Source organism: Tachysurus fulvidraco, chromosome 22, assembly GCF_022655615.1.
Source record: "Tachysurus fulvidraco isolate hzauxx_2018 chromosome 22, HZAU_PFXX_2.0, whole genome shotgun sequence".
NCBI lineage: Eukaryota > Metazoa > Chordata > Actinopteri > Siluriformes > Bagridae > Tachysurus > Tachysurus fulvidraco.
The window spans coordinates 14,842,608-14,856,884 of NC_062539.1; the positions used below are offsets into that span (position 1 = coordinate 14,842,608).

The 14,277-nt window shown below is 39.4% G+C and overlaps 1 long non-coding RNA gene across 1 annotated transcript; it reads left to right on the top strand.

The window, feature by feature from the left end:
- The first annotated feature begins 389 nt into the window (after nt 1-389).
- Nucleotides 390-3,361, top strand: LOC113640394. Its single transcript, XR_003440048.2, has 2 exons — nt 390-898; nt 2,814-3,361. It is a non-coding gene; the product is annotated as an uncharacterized LOC113640394 (long non-coding RNA).
- The last annotated feature ends 10,916 nt before the right edge of the window (nt 3,362-14,277 follow it).

Below are 14,277 nucleotides of genomic sequence, written 5' to 3' on the forward strand. Positions count from 1 at the left end.
TAGAAGAATGATGGCAGGAATAGAAGCAAACAAACAAATAAACAAACAAATGACTAAAGGAAAAGATGAATGAAAGAGGAACAAAGAATGAAAGAATGGGATGATTGACGGAATTAAAGAAGGGAAAAAAGAGGGGGGGGAGAAGGAAAGGACAAGGAAAAGAGGAAATAAAAGAAAAAATGTTGGAGGAATTAAAAAAAATAAGGAAAAGAAAGAAAGAAAGAAAGAAAGAAAGAAAGAAAGAAAGAAAGAAAGAAAGAAAGAAAGAAAGAAAGAAAGAACGAAAAAGGGAAAGTAGAAAAAGAAAAAAATCTGGAAAGTATGAGTTAAATATTTATTATTATTATTATTATTATTATTATTATTATTATTATTATTATTATATAATTCTTCATAACCAAATCCAACACCAGCGTGACCTTTTACGTTGCTCTCCATCTCTCCGTCTCCTTCACGTGTGCTCTGAATCTGTGCTTATTTTTCACGTGGCACAAGACGTGTGTTCACGTGTGAAAGGTCAAACCTGCACCTGCTTTCTAACTTTCTGTCTAACAGGATCTTTATTTACTCCGAAGGACACAAATGCATGTAAAAATCAACCGGCGGGATAAAACACGTCCCCCGCAGACGTGACCTTTCATAAAAAACAAGAGCCTTTTATTTCATTCTTTCGGTCCCGGCGACTGGAAATTCCTCCTCTGTTTATTTACGACGCAGTGACACGGCCGTGAATCGCAGCACAAAGTGAAACTCATATAGTTATCAAAAGCATAAAATTCCTTTCACTTTAGATGTCAGGGGAATGAAAGAGGTAGTCATAAAGGAGACGTGAGGCGTAAATCAGCCGGGGGTCGAGCGGGACAGAGAGGAACAGAGGAGGAGCCGAGCCACGCTGCAGGTTTGATTAAATATTGGAAATTAGGAATTTCTTTAAGAAAAAAAAAGAAGAAAAAAGCAGGAAGTGACGGTGATGTAGAGGCGTGTCACAGGAGGTCTAGAGGTAGATTGTTCATTTATTTATTTACTTTTTTAAATCCTTCATAAATCTTTCACACTTTATGTGACGGATTTGTGTGTGTGTGTGTGTGTGTGTGTGTGTGTGTGTGTAAGTAACAGTAGTTCGACCTAGACTGTTTCCCAGAATGCACCATTCTTCCTTAATGCGGGTTAGATCTCTCTCTCTCTCTCTCTCTCTCTATATATATATATATATATATATATATATATATATATATATATATATATATATATATATATGGCCTAATGGTTAGAGAGTCTGATTCGTAACCCAAAGGTTGTGGGTTCGAGTCTCGGGCCGGCCACGACTGAGGAGCCCTTGAGCAAGGCACCAAACCCCCCCAACTTCTCCCCGGGCGCCGCAGCATAAATGGCTGCCCACTGCTCCGGGTGTGTGTTCACGGTGTGTGTGTGTGTTCACTGCTGTGTGTGTGTGCACTTTGGATGGGTTAAATGCAAAGAACAAATTCTGAGTATGGGTCACCGTACTGAGCCGTATGTCACGTCACGTCATATATGTATATATAAAATGTAGAAATAGAAGAGTGAAAGTGTGACAGTAGATATAAGCAGTTATTCCTCTTTTTTCTCTTTTTTGATGTGAAAAACACAAACAGTGAAACTTTTCACATTACCAAGAAACTTTAAATAGAGGAGTCTTAGAAATGGGCGTTTTTACAAGAGACTGACACTGGAGACTCCTTCCAAAACTTGTTAAATAAACGTCTCCTGACATACAGCGCTCAGCGTCAATGACTACACCCCCTTCAAAAAGTACAATTTTACACAATATCTCAATGAACAAGAAACTATTTCCAAAATGACAAGACTAAGTTTAATATAACAGTTTAACGTATAACAGGAAAGTAAAGTTAATATAACTTAGATTACAGTATATAAAGTTTCGGTTTTACTCAAATCGCTCACCCCACAATAAAAACTACTAAAAAACAGCTAGTACTTTGATTTGCCTTCATGATTTTTAAGGACAGCACCAAGTCTTCTAGGTATGGACTGAATAAGATGGTGACATTTTGCAACATCTATCTTTTCCAATGTTCAGAATTCCCCAGTGGAGAGAGAGAGAGAGAGAGAGAGAGAGAGAGAGAGAGAGAGAGAGAGAGAGAGAGAGAGATACAGATAGAGATACAGATAGATAGATAGATAGATAGATAGATAGATAGATAGATAGATAGATAGATAGATAGATAGATAGATAGATAGATGGATAGATAGAGAGATAGAGAGAGATACAGATAGAGAGAGATAGATAGATAGATAGATAGATAGAGAGAGAGAGAGAGAGAGAGAGAGAGAGAGAGAGAGAGAGAGAGAGAGAGAGAGAGAGAAATAAAGCCAGACGAAGATTTTTTTGTCATATTCTTTTACCATAATTATTTTGTACATTTCCAGTTTATGTCTAACCCACATTAAAGAGAAATGGTGTAGTCTGGGAAACAGTCTAGGTCGAATTACTGTTACTACACACACACACACACACACACACACACACACACACACACACACACACACACACACACACACACACACACACACACACACAAATCCGTCACGAAAAATTGGAAAGATTTATGAAAGATTTAAACAAGTAAATAAATAAATGAACAATCTACCCCTAGACCTCCAGCGACACGCCTCTACATCACCGTCACTTCCTGCTTTTTTTCTGATATTGTGTAAAATGTTACTTTTCAAACGTGGTGTACTGATTAACGCTGAGCACTGTAAGTGATGCTGTATGAGAACAAGCACACTGATCTAATCTTCTCTTAAAGCTGCTGCTGTCTAATCCAGACTTCCTGTCCGATCAGAATCGGACTTCTTCCTGCTTGTCACCTTTACTGCATCCTACTGTGCCATCATGATCTCATACAGCTCTTCTCCCAGCATGCTTTGCTAAATGAACACGGATCTCCTAAGCGGCCTCCTCGTTCCCGACTCAAACCTCAAGCCGCCGATTTCACGCTTACACGCAGCTCAGCCAGGGCCTTCAGATGCAGCTGAGGTTCGCGACCTCTCACCTCATCCATCATGACGTGATTGACGTGGGAAGCCGGCCAGTGACATGCCAGCGCATTGGGGCAGGGCCAGAACCGGGGCAGCAGATGGAATCTATTGGTTCATATCTATATGCTGATAAGACTGTTTAGTGAAATGATTTATGGAACTAATTTAGGCTAAAGATATCCTGAGTATTAACATGTATTATACGTCAGTGCGCTCCAAGAGAGCATCAGAGATCATTAAACTTACTGTCTTGTTAGTTGTTTCTTTTATTCTTTCTTTCTTTTTATTTCCACTATTAAACCTTGGTGTAAATCTATCATATTATTCAGTCTCTGTCATCACCGTTAAACCGAGCAAGTCGTCAATGTAAGGAATAAGAATTTGTTAATCACAGACCCAGTTGAGCCCAAACCACCAGCCCTCTGTTTTGTTTTTTTACAGCGTCTCTCTGGGCCACTTATTCCTCACTTCATTGAAGAAGTGCTAAACATGCGAGCCAAATCCATTAATCTTTACAGTCCGCTACTGGAACTGGCAAAGTTTTGGGAGTTTGTTAGTGAGTTCATTTGCTGAGCTCTGGTTGTCCTGGACGTGTACCCAGATATAGAATGGAAGAAATGAAAGAAAATGTGGATCTGAGAGAAAATTTTTAGAAAGACATGAAAGAAAAGGTAGATGATTGTTGGTACATGGACTATAATCCAATTTGGACCCATCATACAAACTAATTAACAAGTAATTAACAAATCCATCAGCAGGAACCTGGACACTATTGATGCACGGAAGGTGTGATACATATCATACATATCTCATCACGGTGTGTCTGCTTAAGACTTCTTAGAAAAAAAAATGCTTTGTTCCATCCTGCGTGACTGTCTTCAGATGTTTGACCTAGCTATCTCTGTCTAGACACAGCTTATGCATATTTTTATGCTGCTATACGTCTTTCCTTCTTGTGAAAGTTCAGCGTTTAAGGAAGTTCAGCAGGCTCCGTTTCCGTCTCTGTGTGGCAACACGATGCCTGATATAGTCCTGATGATTAAAAATGCTCACTGGCACTTTCTTTTTTTCAAAATAAAGCAGAAGGTTTCCTACTTGTATTCACTCTCATGACTACAAACATACCTTCCATATCAAACATTTTGTTATCTATCATTTTTACCTGTTTTACCAGTCCATTAGCAAAATCTCCTCGCTCTTATGGGACATTTTCAATCAGTATATATGAATAATTTAAATAGACCATCTTTAATTAAAAAAATACATTAATTACAAGTTACACATGCAGGGAAAGTTACTTGTATTCAGATTTCTGCAGGGTTCTGCAGCTGCTTAAATCATTCATTCATTCATTCATTTTCTACCGCTTATCCGAACTTCTCGGGTCACGGGGAGCCTGTGCATATCTCAGGCGTCATCGGGCATCAAGGCAGGATACACCCTGGTCGGAGTGCCAACCCATCGCAGGGCACACACACACTCATTCACTCACACACTACGGACAATTTTCCAGAGATGCCAATCAACCTACCATGCATGTCTTTGGACCGGGGGAGGAAACCGGAGTACCCGGAGGAAACCCCCGAGGCACGGGGAGAACATGCAAACTCCACACACACAAGGTGGAGGCGGGAATCGAACCCCCAACCCTGGAGGTGTGAGGCGAACGTGCTAACCACTAAGCCCCCCCGCTTAAATCACTGAAAGATAATTTACTGAAAATGTACCAGAGTCGATATAAATCTGCATTTGAACTGGAAATTTCAATAAACCAGAATAAGCATTGATCTTTGTGTTGTTACATGAGCTTTGATGAATAAACAGGCTGAAAAACCAGCCCTTAATCCATAAACATGGTGTTAGCAGGAGATGATGCTGAAGATCTTAGTAGACTTAATAAAAACCCGGTCCCAGATAATCAGGATAATCAGAAAATAACAAGACTGAGATGACAATAAGCCCATTATAATACTTTCTAATTGAAATAAAAACTGTTTTGATATTGGAGACAACATAGCCTATATTTTAGGAAGGCTTCACGGCTTGTTGATAAAGCAACCTGTCATGTTCTTTAAAAGACATTTTACAGATTGTCAAATAAACAAATTGGTAATTAAGCTAGATAAAGAATGGTAAAAAGGACGCTTCAGGCTCATCATCGTGCCCTCATGCCTGATTCTTGTTTGCCTCCTGTGTGTGAAATGACAGGACGTGCCAACAAATTGCACCAGTGGTGGCGGAGTGTCTGAGGACAACGGTGTGCCATATGCCGGCACGAGGAAATGAATGGGCCTCATTTGTGTTGGCCTGCCTGGGACTGGCCGTGGCACACACACTCCGACACAGACAGACGAGCCCTCGCTCTGCCATTTGCAACACATGTACACCACACAACACACACTAAACGGTCACTGCCGACAACTTGGTGCATGCAAGCTAACATGCTCAGGGTTGAGGTACAAAATGTCAAATCGGTATGTAGTAGAATAACCTCACAAGAACATCACATCACACTATACTTGCCTAATATTTAGGCAAGGGTGCAAAATAGTGGATATTAAAGGTAACAATGTACAATGTATTTCTAACAATTTAGCATCAGTTCTTCTTTGGCTAGTCACTATACTGTAGATGGATGGATCTTTCTTGTGGCCCTTGAAGAGGTTAAGGTACAATTACTTACTACTCCCAAATTACTCGATTCACAAATGAACACAAAGGTGCAGTTCTACTAGTTGTCTTTTCACTATTAACTAACTAGCAGACATCACATGAGACCAACTAGTCACACTTGAATGAAAACAAAAGATAGCAAAAACATGAGATTAGCATCACAGAAATCCTTGTTCTTCTACCATTGAGCTAAGAAGCCAAGGGTCCAGGGCACAGGTTAATCACTGTGATGGATACAATACCTTGCTAACAAAAAAGGGATCTTAGCATCACAGACTTCTTTTTCTCCCAAATTACACGATTAGCAGATTAACCAAATGTGCAAAAAGCAGACTAGTTGCCCTTGAAGAAACTTGGTCATGTTTGTGCCGGTTGTGTTGGTGGATTTACGGCTTTGTGTGTGTAGTGTGTGTTGTGTGTGCGATGATAGCAGATGATTAAGGAGCAGGCGCTCTGTTGACATGAGATACTAATGAGGATGAAATGAGAAGGTCAGGGCTGGTCTCGGGATGTGCCGCCCCCCTCTTCAGGACAGCCAGCTAATCCCCTACTTAATCGCCCCTGCTGCAGCACATACACACACACACTCATACAAACGCACACACCACTCATCAGCACCCTGCATCCTCATAATTGCAGTAATTAGCAACACAACAAGTTCGTCTCAACCGGCCGGCTGTTATGATTACTGCCACTCTGTTTCACTCTCACAGGACTTTGCCACCTTTGACCACATTAGTGTGTCAACACACAGGCATACATCAGGTTTCTGTCATGGCATGTTAAAAAAATAGGAACACAAGGATGGGTGTGGACTGCATCCAGCAAAGTGTAACAAAATGCCCGGGTATCTGCAGAGTGATGACAGGATTGGAAGGAGGGTTTGGGTCTCAGTTCAGTTCAGTGGCCTGGTGACCCCATGACCCCAGGGAAGCACTTTAGCCAAAGTGTATCATTTTTCACCTGGGAAAAAAAGTATGTCATTTGCTTGTGTGACAGAACTCCGTTTAGGCACCATAAGGAGGAATGCTCGTCCTCTTTCATCGAAGCCCGATCTCTATCATCGCGCTGCATCATTTTTCATAACCAACGGACAATAAAGATCTGAGGGTCAGTGATGGAGAAGTGTGCCTCGGTCAGTGCAGTGTAAATAATGTGTACAAGGGTTGGATTTTCAGTGGACCACCAGTGCAGATCAAAGAGGATATGAGTGTGAATATGAGCAAGACAAAGTAATAAAGAGAGAGGAAGAGGGAGAGTGTGTATCAGAAAAATGAGCCTGCCAGTGCCTAATTGAGCATACCGTTTCCTAATGTGTCAGGCAGTGGCCCCGCAGATGAGGGATGGCACTTTTTAGCATGCTATTGTCCCTTTGTTTCCTCCCGCAGGCTAATGAGGAAGGCAGATCGCTGGAGACCCGGTGCATACTGTCCCCATTCACAAAATATTGCAGTACATGGATGTCATTAGACCTTTGAGAGACCAGGAAACTGCCACTCACTTCATCACATCTTCATGATTAGAAGCTTGAACAAAATCATTATTCAGGGTTGGTACACACAGATCCTTAAGTCTGGTTTGTTACCTTTTGCAAGAGTGTAACTTTTGCACCTTTCTTCACCCGGTAAAGTGAATTGTAGTGTACTTTTCCAACTTGCTTACATAATTAGACCTCATGGACTACAATTGTACCTTTGAGAATACATCTACACTGTTTGTACCACAGAGAGAACAAAAATGTATCTGTGCAGAAACTTTTTCCTGACCATTTAGCAGAATTGCTAGCTAGTGCATTAACCATCAACCCAAATTGTCAGGCTAGGCTTAATCTTCTTATAGTTTTGATTTTAAAGATTCACTATTAATCTATAATCAGTGTCCTATCAAAATATGGTGCTGAAGACAAATTTTGGCATCTTAACCAACGCTAATCCCAGCGGATTTGAAAAACATGAATCATATTATGCCAGGCTGATCACGATCACCAAGCTTTGGTTACAAGATCAAAGGGATTTTTTGGTATTAGTTACCACAATTTAAGATCTTGAGGTCAGGCCTAACTGCCTACACTTTATGGGGCAATTAAGGGACAGTGGGGGTTATTGGTGGAAAGTTGTTTTGTTATATTGGCAAACCTAGGATCGGGTCACTCTGGGGGAGGTATGCCCACTCTGCCTGCCCACGTCCCGACCCTGCCTGTTAACTCCCGGGCTTTTTCAAGGTGCTCCACAGCCATATGCTTGCTCACTGGGGAAGCGGGCATGAAGGGCGAGTTTCTGTGCCCTTCATCCAGGTGAGGCACAGGGATGTGCAGATGGGTTGGTGCCAGTCGAGTGGGGACAAGGAGAGAGCACACTAATGCCCATGCCATGCCAATTCATGGCACAGACTGCCTCTCCAGTGCAGATATCCTTTGGCTATTTATAATATCAACATCATCTCTCAGAAGCATTAGTTTGGTAAAGACTCCTAAAGAAATCTCCATATTGACGCACATTCTCTGTAGCCTGGTTTTTGTTTGGAAACACTACTCTTGCACATAGACAAGGGTAAGAAGCATTAAAAGGAATGGGCCAGCTGGGTGGCTTCCATCACTGACCCTAGAAAAGTCACCCAGCTTTCATTATACATCTGGATGTCAGAAGACAAACCTAGTTCAAGATCTTGCTAATTTTACAAAGTCTAACATCAAATTTCAACAATAAACCTGAGAAAGAATATGTCTATTATTTTATTCCATGCTGCAAATATCACACAGATCGGTTTGAAGTAAAAATTCTCAATTAAACACTGGGTGCTTGTGCATGGTTGGCTCTACAACAGTCTTTTCATCACGTCTGGTCAACACTATGTCACGACTTATCACCTTAAATCTAGGATCTAGCATAACCTCTTTTTTCTCTTAACCTCTATTGCCACCTTCTTGACATTTCTTAACAGGTCATATCCTGGTCGAGGACCACAGAAACGTACTCTTTTAGGAACAAAGGTTCCAATTACTACCGTAAAGGATTTTTTTTAGTTTATCCCTCTCTAGGAACATTTAAAGGTCCTGAAACAGATCATTTCCATTTCAGAAATGTTTCCAAAAAGTGCTTCATTAAAAAGATAAAAGTATTAGACATTCAAGGAAGACTGTATGGCACCATACACTGTTTCAATGCTCAGACTTCACAATCATTTAGCACTGACTGGCATCAAAGTCTAGACATGTCTGCTTGAATATTGGAGAATTAGCTAGACTGTGTGTCTTCTGGATTAAAGATTCTTGCCTAGAGTTACTCCTTGAGGAGTCCCTAGACTGTTAGTTGGTCCACAGTGCGAGTGTTTATGTGTGTAGGTGGGCATGTGCGCATGAGGTTGTAAGAAACTGGCTTCCGCTGAGTCCGTAGCTTCTGCATGGCTTCCATTTTGACATTTACGAATTTATGTTTCATTTCTCTGTTTCACACGGGACCGTGGCTGCCCACGCCGGATTTAATGTGTACACGGGAATGTTGCATAGCTGGAGGTAAAGGTTATCACAGCTTGCACTAACCTGTTGTACCTGCTGTAGCAATGCTGCAAACCACAGGAAGTTTCAGATCAATATATTCTGCTAAGATGTTTACCCAGAGCCCTTTATATAATGTGCAAAAGCCCTGATAGACCATCAGGAAGTAGAAATAAACCAATGATTCACTGTGGTTGGATTCTGTTTTGGGAACTTACCCTGGAAGATGCCAGTGTCATTTGGGTTGTTATTTATTTGATTTGTACAATAAGTTTGGTTTAGAGTGGACTGGGTTTAAAGACCTTAATGTAATGTTGTACTAGTCAGTAAAAAAAAAAAAAAAGAGGTCACAAAATGTTGGTCTTTAAATAGATTGTAATTGTTCATACGTTCAACCTTGAAGTAAGGTTAAGCAATTATTGTGATATGCAAATCCAAATTTTACTGCCTAAGCCATGTATATCTTCTAAAGGCTCTTTGTACCAACAGGAACTATCTCCTTTATGTAATCAACAAAGAAATGTGAAGATTAATATAAACAGTCCAACCAAAACCTACAGCCTCCTTGACTCTTAACGGAGTTTAAAATGTTTGAGCTCATCTGAAATGGTGTGTTCCTCAGAAACTGTATCCACAACAATACTTTTATGAGATCTCATTAAATGCAACTCAGGCTTTAATCCAAATTACATGTCGGACATATTAACATTTATGATTTGTTTCATTGGTGTTTATCATGCGATGTTATCTTCCGCTAGAGAGCAGAATATTTTTTCGGAACCGTAAGTGTACATACTGTATATGTGTGTGTCTCTGCGTATCTGTGTGCTGTGAGTGTCCTTGCTGTTAAGCGGACACTCGTAGAGAAACAAGAGTGAAGAATTCGTCCTTACAACATTGCAGTGAGTGACAGCTCTCTCTTTCAACATCTCCCCCGCCCCCATCGGCCTTATTTTCTGAGAGAGATTAAATATTTCTGCTTGAGAACACCCTTTAAATTCTGAAATGACTGCTGTCACTGACACACAGACCCACATCACACTCTCTGTCTCTCTCTCTCTCGCTCTCTGTCTGTCTCTCTCATACACACACATACACTCCCCCTCTCATAGCTTGGATGGATGGCTGGGAGGGTAAAATATAATCTTTGAAAGGAAAGGGGCCCTGTGGTTTTTTTTCCTTTGGGACCTCTGGGGAAAGGGTGTTTGTGTGTGTGTGTGTGTGTGTGTGTGTGTGTGTGTGTGTGTGTGTGTGTGTGTGTGTGTGTGTGTGTGTGCTTGTAAGCGTATGGGGGAACGGTGCGGCCACTTCACACTGTAACCCGACCCAATGGGGGTCCAATCTGTCAAATAATTAGCCATTTGTGCGTGACAAAGGTTTTATTTGCAGGAATTTCATACAGCTGCCTTTGAATAATATGGCTGTGTATTGTGCAGGGTCATGGGAACATCATCTCTTACTGGTGGGCCATAAAAGATGTCCAAATGATAATGAGAAAAGGGGCTGGTAATTTAATGCCTAAAGCATTTTTTTCTCCACTGTCTCTTTTTGTACACACACACTGACACACACACAGTAGGTCATGTTTGTGTGTCAATGGAAATATCGGTACAGTGTAAAAGATAGCTGGCGTTTCTGAGCTGCAATTTGTTTTCTTTTTCACAATTTTTTTTCCATTAACCGTTCGTAAGCTTTTCAAAACTCAAAACTGATCTAACTGAACAATAGCAACGTGTGCAATAAGACGTGTTTTATTAAATACCACAGCAATTGAATTTACAAATTGTATTTTATTTGACGCATCATACTGTACTTCTCTCACTCTCTAAGTATAATAGGTAGAAGGACACAGCTTGTCATGTAACCAAGACATCGCAAACAAAGCGATGACATTAAAAAGTCATTTCTTACATGCTAGATAATCATTTCCTTAGAGAAAAATGAAGAAAAAGATAGGTATATATATATTTTAAGATCTGTTTTTCCAGTGCATCTGCCATTCAAGCCCCTGTATATGCTGTTACTATAGTTTATCTTATAGCTAACTATATATCTTATAGCTAACTAATTTAACGAACAACCAATCAGACTGGAGAAAAGAACAGCACTTAATAAACAATGATATTTAGGAAATGATTGTGATCTTAAAATAAATTGCTGTTGAAGACACACAGCTGAGTGACATCAATGTAAAAAGGAAGAAATACTGTACCAAAAAAACGCAGCGATTGTTACCTGTCAGTTGTAACAAGGTTTCGGTCAAACTTCGCAGCTGCTCCAAACCAAGCTGGTTCCACCGGGATCGACCGGCATACCCTTTGACCCCTGTGAAGGAGCAGAATCAGGACGTAGGGCGCTAAGAAGGATTGATCGGTTTGCTGTCTATGAATGACTGTTTATACCGTGCCATAGCTTAAGATTGACCTTTAGTGACCTCTGTTTGGACAATTCAGGAGAGAGCCTTGACCCATATCCCCCTCACAGGGTGCTAATTAGCGATCATGCTAGTCTTGTAGAACCAAAGCTGTAGATTTGATCTAAGCGTATAAAAAAAAAAGTACAAAGTTCCGGTTCGTATTATTTCATTAGCCATACTGTATCATATCCCCGGTTCATTAGCGGTACACTCCAATTCAATTCACTCTTAGGATTAGCCTGGATTAGTTTTAAATCGATTCCGTTACGACAATTATTAAATCACTGCAGAGTAAAAAAGCGCTTGTGTTTAAATGTGACTATTAAAATTTTGCAAATTGGGATCTGGCTCTAATTATCGGGCGTACGAGCGTACAATATTCCTGGTCATTACTCTGCACTGCCCTGATTTTTTTTTTACCCCTTTTCTAGCTTAATAAGAAAGTGCGCTGGAGCATAACAACATGCTATAACTCTAATTTCTGCCTTTGCCTTTCAGCTATTTATAGGCAAACAAAAGCATAGAGCCGTCGACTATCATCGTCCTCATTACAGCGGCGCTACATTAAATCACCAATTCACAAATGTGGAAAATATAATGCTGTTGCAAAAAACTTTCAAATTCTATCTGATGTCAGATAAAGTCGAACGAAAGGTAGAAAGTATAAAGAAAAACGTATAACAAATGTTAGAAAGTCATAGAGCAAACAAATCAAATTAAAGCTAATATTTAAACCTGCATGGTAAATGGTTAAAAAGACAGTTTTACACATGTACATCTCAGGATATGCAACTACATAAACACTGAACACTGAACAATGCTGAAATAGACATATATCCTGAACTATAATTTAATTGTAACTAAAAAAACAAACAAACAAAAAAGCCGTTTTATGCTAGCGATGGAGAAGTGTGTAGGAATGTAAAGCTAATGCAATTTTTTGCTAGCTTGTCTGGTTCATCTCATATCCTCTCATTTAATGGAAAAAATTGTTTTGTAAGTGAAGTTTGAAATTCTGAAATCACATCAATGTTTAAAAGAAATTATAAGAATGAGTTATGAGTTATAGCTCTGTATGTTAGCTAGCCTGATAAGCTGTATATTGTATAAAAATCTATAATTTTCTTCTTCTTCTTCTTCTTCTTCTTCTTCTTCTTCTTCTTCTTCTTCTTATTATTATTATTATTATTATTATTATTATTATTATTATTATTATGTCATTTTTTCATATTTCAGGAAAATTTCCAAATTTTTTTTTTGATCTCTCCATTAATTAAAGTTCATTTTTATTATTAAACTTGATGAGTATGTTCAAATTCAAGCAAACTATGGAATGTAAAATCTTTATTTATAGTTATCCTTATATCTTCATATTTAAGTATTTCTTTTTTTTTTTCACATTAGAATTGTTGGGAAATTTCTTCTTTTATTCATGAAAATGTAAAAACATCAACTTAAGCTGCATAAATTTGAAAAAAATATACTGTAATAAGTGCAGTAATAAAATCTTATGAATTGGAGTGACTTGTTGTCGGAGTGAATGGGTGAGCACGACTAAAAACACACACACACACACACACACACACACACACACACACACACACACACACACACACACACACACACACACACACACACACACTCCTAGGATTATAGTCTCCTGGATTAAAGTACATCTGACAGTATTTCATGTTGGATTTGGGGATAATGGAGGATTTTCTCTTCAAGAGCTGAAGCTTATCATCACACAGAGAGACGGTCCCGACAAGACAATGATACTCTCTCTCTCTCTCTCTCTCTCTCTCTCTCTCTCTCTCTCTCTGTCGCTCTGTGTGTGTGTGTGTGTGTGTGTGTGTGTGTGTGTGTGTGTGTGTGTGTGTGTGTGTGTGTGTTGACTTAGCTCTGAGTTCTCACTCGAAACAGTGCAGGCCGAGTTTTGAAGGAGTTAAATAAAGCTGACCCTCTTGCAGAGTTATTCTTCGCCATGACTCTAGGGGACGCCGAACTGAGGTGTGTTTTAATTACCCGACTCAGTGACTTTAGGAGCACAATCACACTGAGGAATAAAAAATAACACCCCGACCCTTAAAATATACCAGAGACTATTTTTGTTTGAAAAAAAAAACCCCAAAACAATTGTGTTGAACTGATGAACTTGTTGTCTGTGGAGACAAAATAAACTTGTCTTACTACTGTATTTGTTTTGACTGGATTTTCAACTGAAATGTCATGACATCATGACCGAGAAATAGTGTACTGTAGTTTAGATTTGTAGCTTATGAGCAAGGCTCTTAAGCCTCAATCGCTCAGCTGTATAATGTGAGACAAAATGCAAGACACTCCGGATAAAGGTGTCTGCCAAGTGCCTTAAATGTAATGCAGTTAGCATGCTTGCTAATATGTTAGCAGGATGCTAGTACGAATCCTATCTAAATCAAAAATAAGGAGTGAGTTAAAATTTGTGTAAAGAAAAATATATAAAATTTACTTTGTTATATTTTATACTGTATATAAAATCTCAAACAATAACTACAATAACTAAAAAAGAGCAAAAAATAACTACAATTTAAATAATTGAATAATTTAATAAAATTAACATTGAATAGAAACATACATTACTATATAATGATATTTTGAGAAAACCAATCAT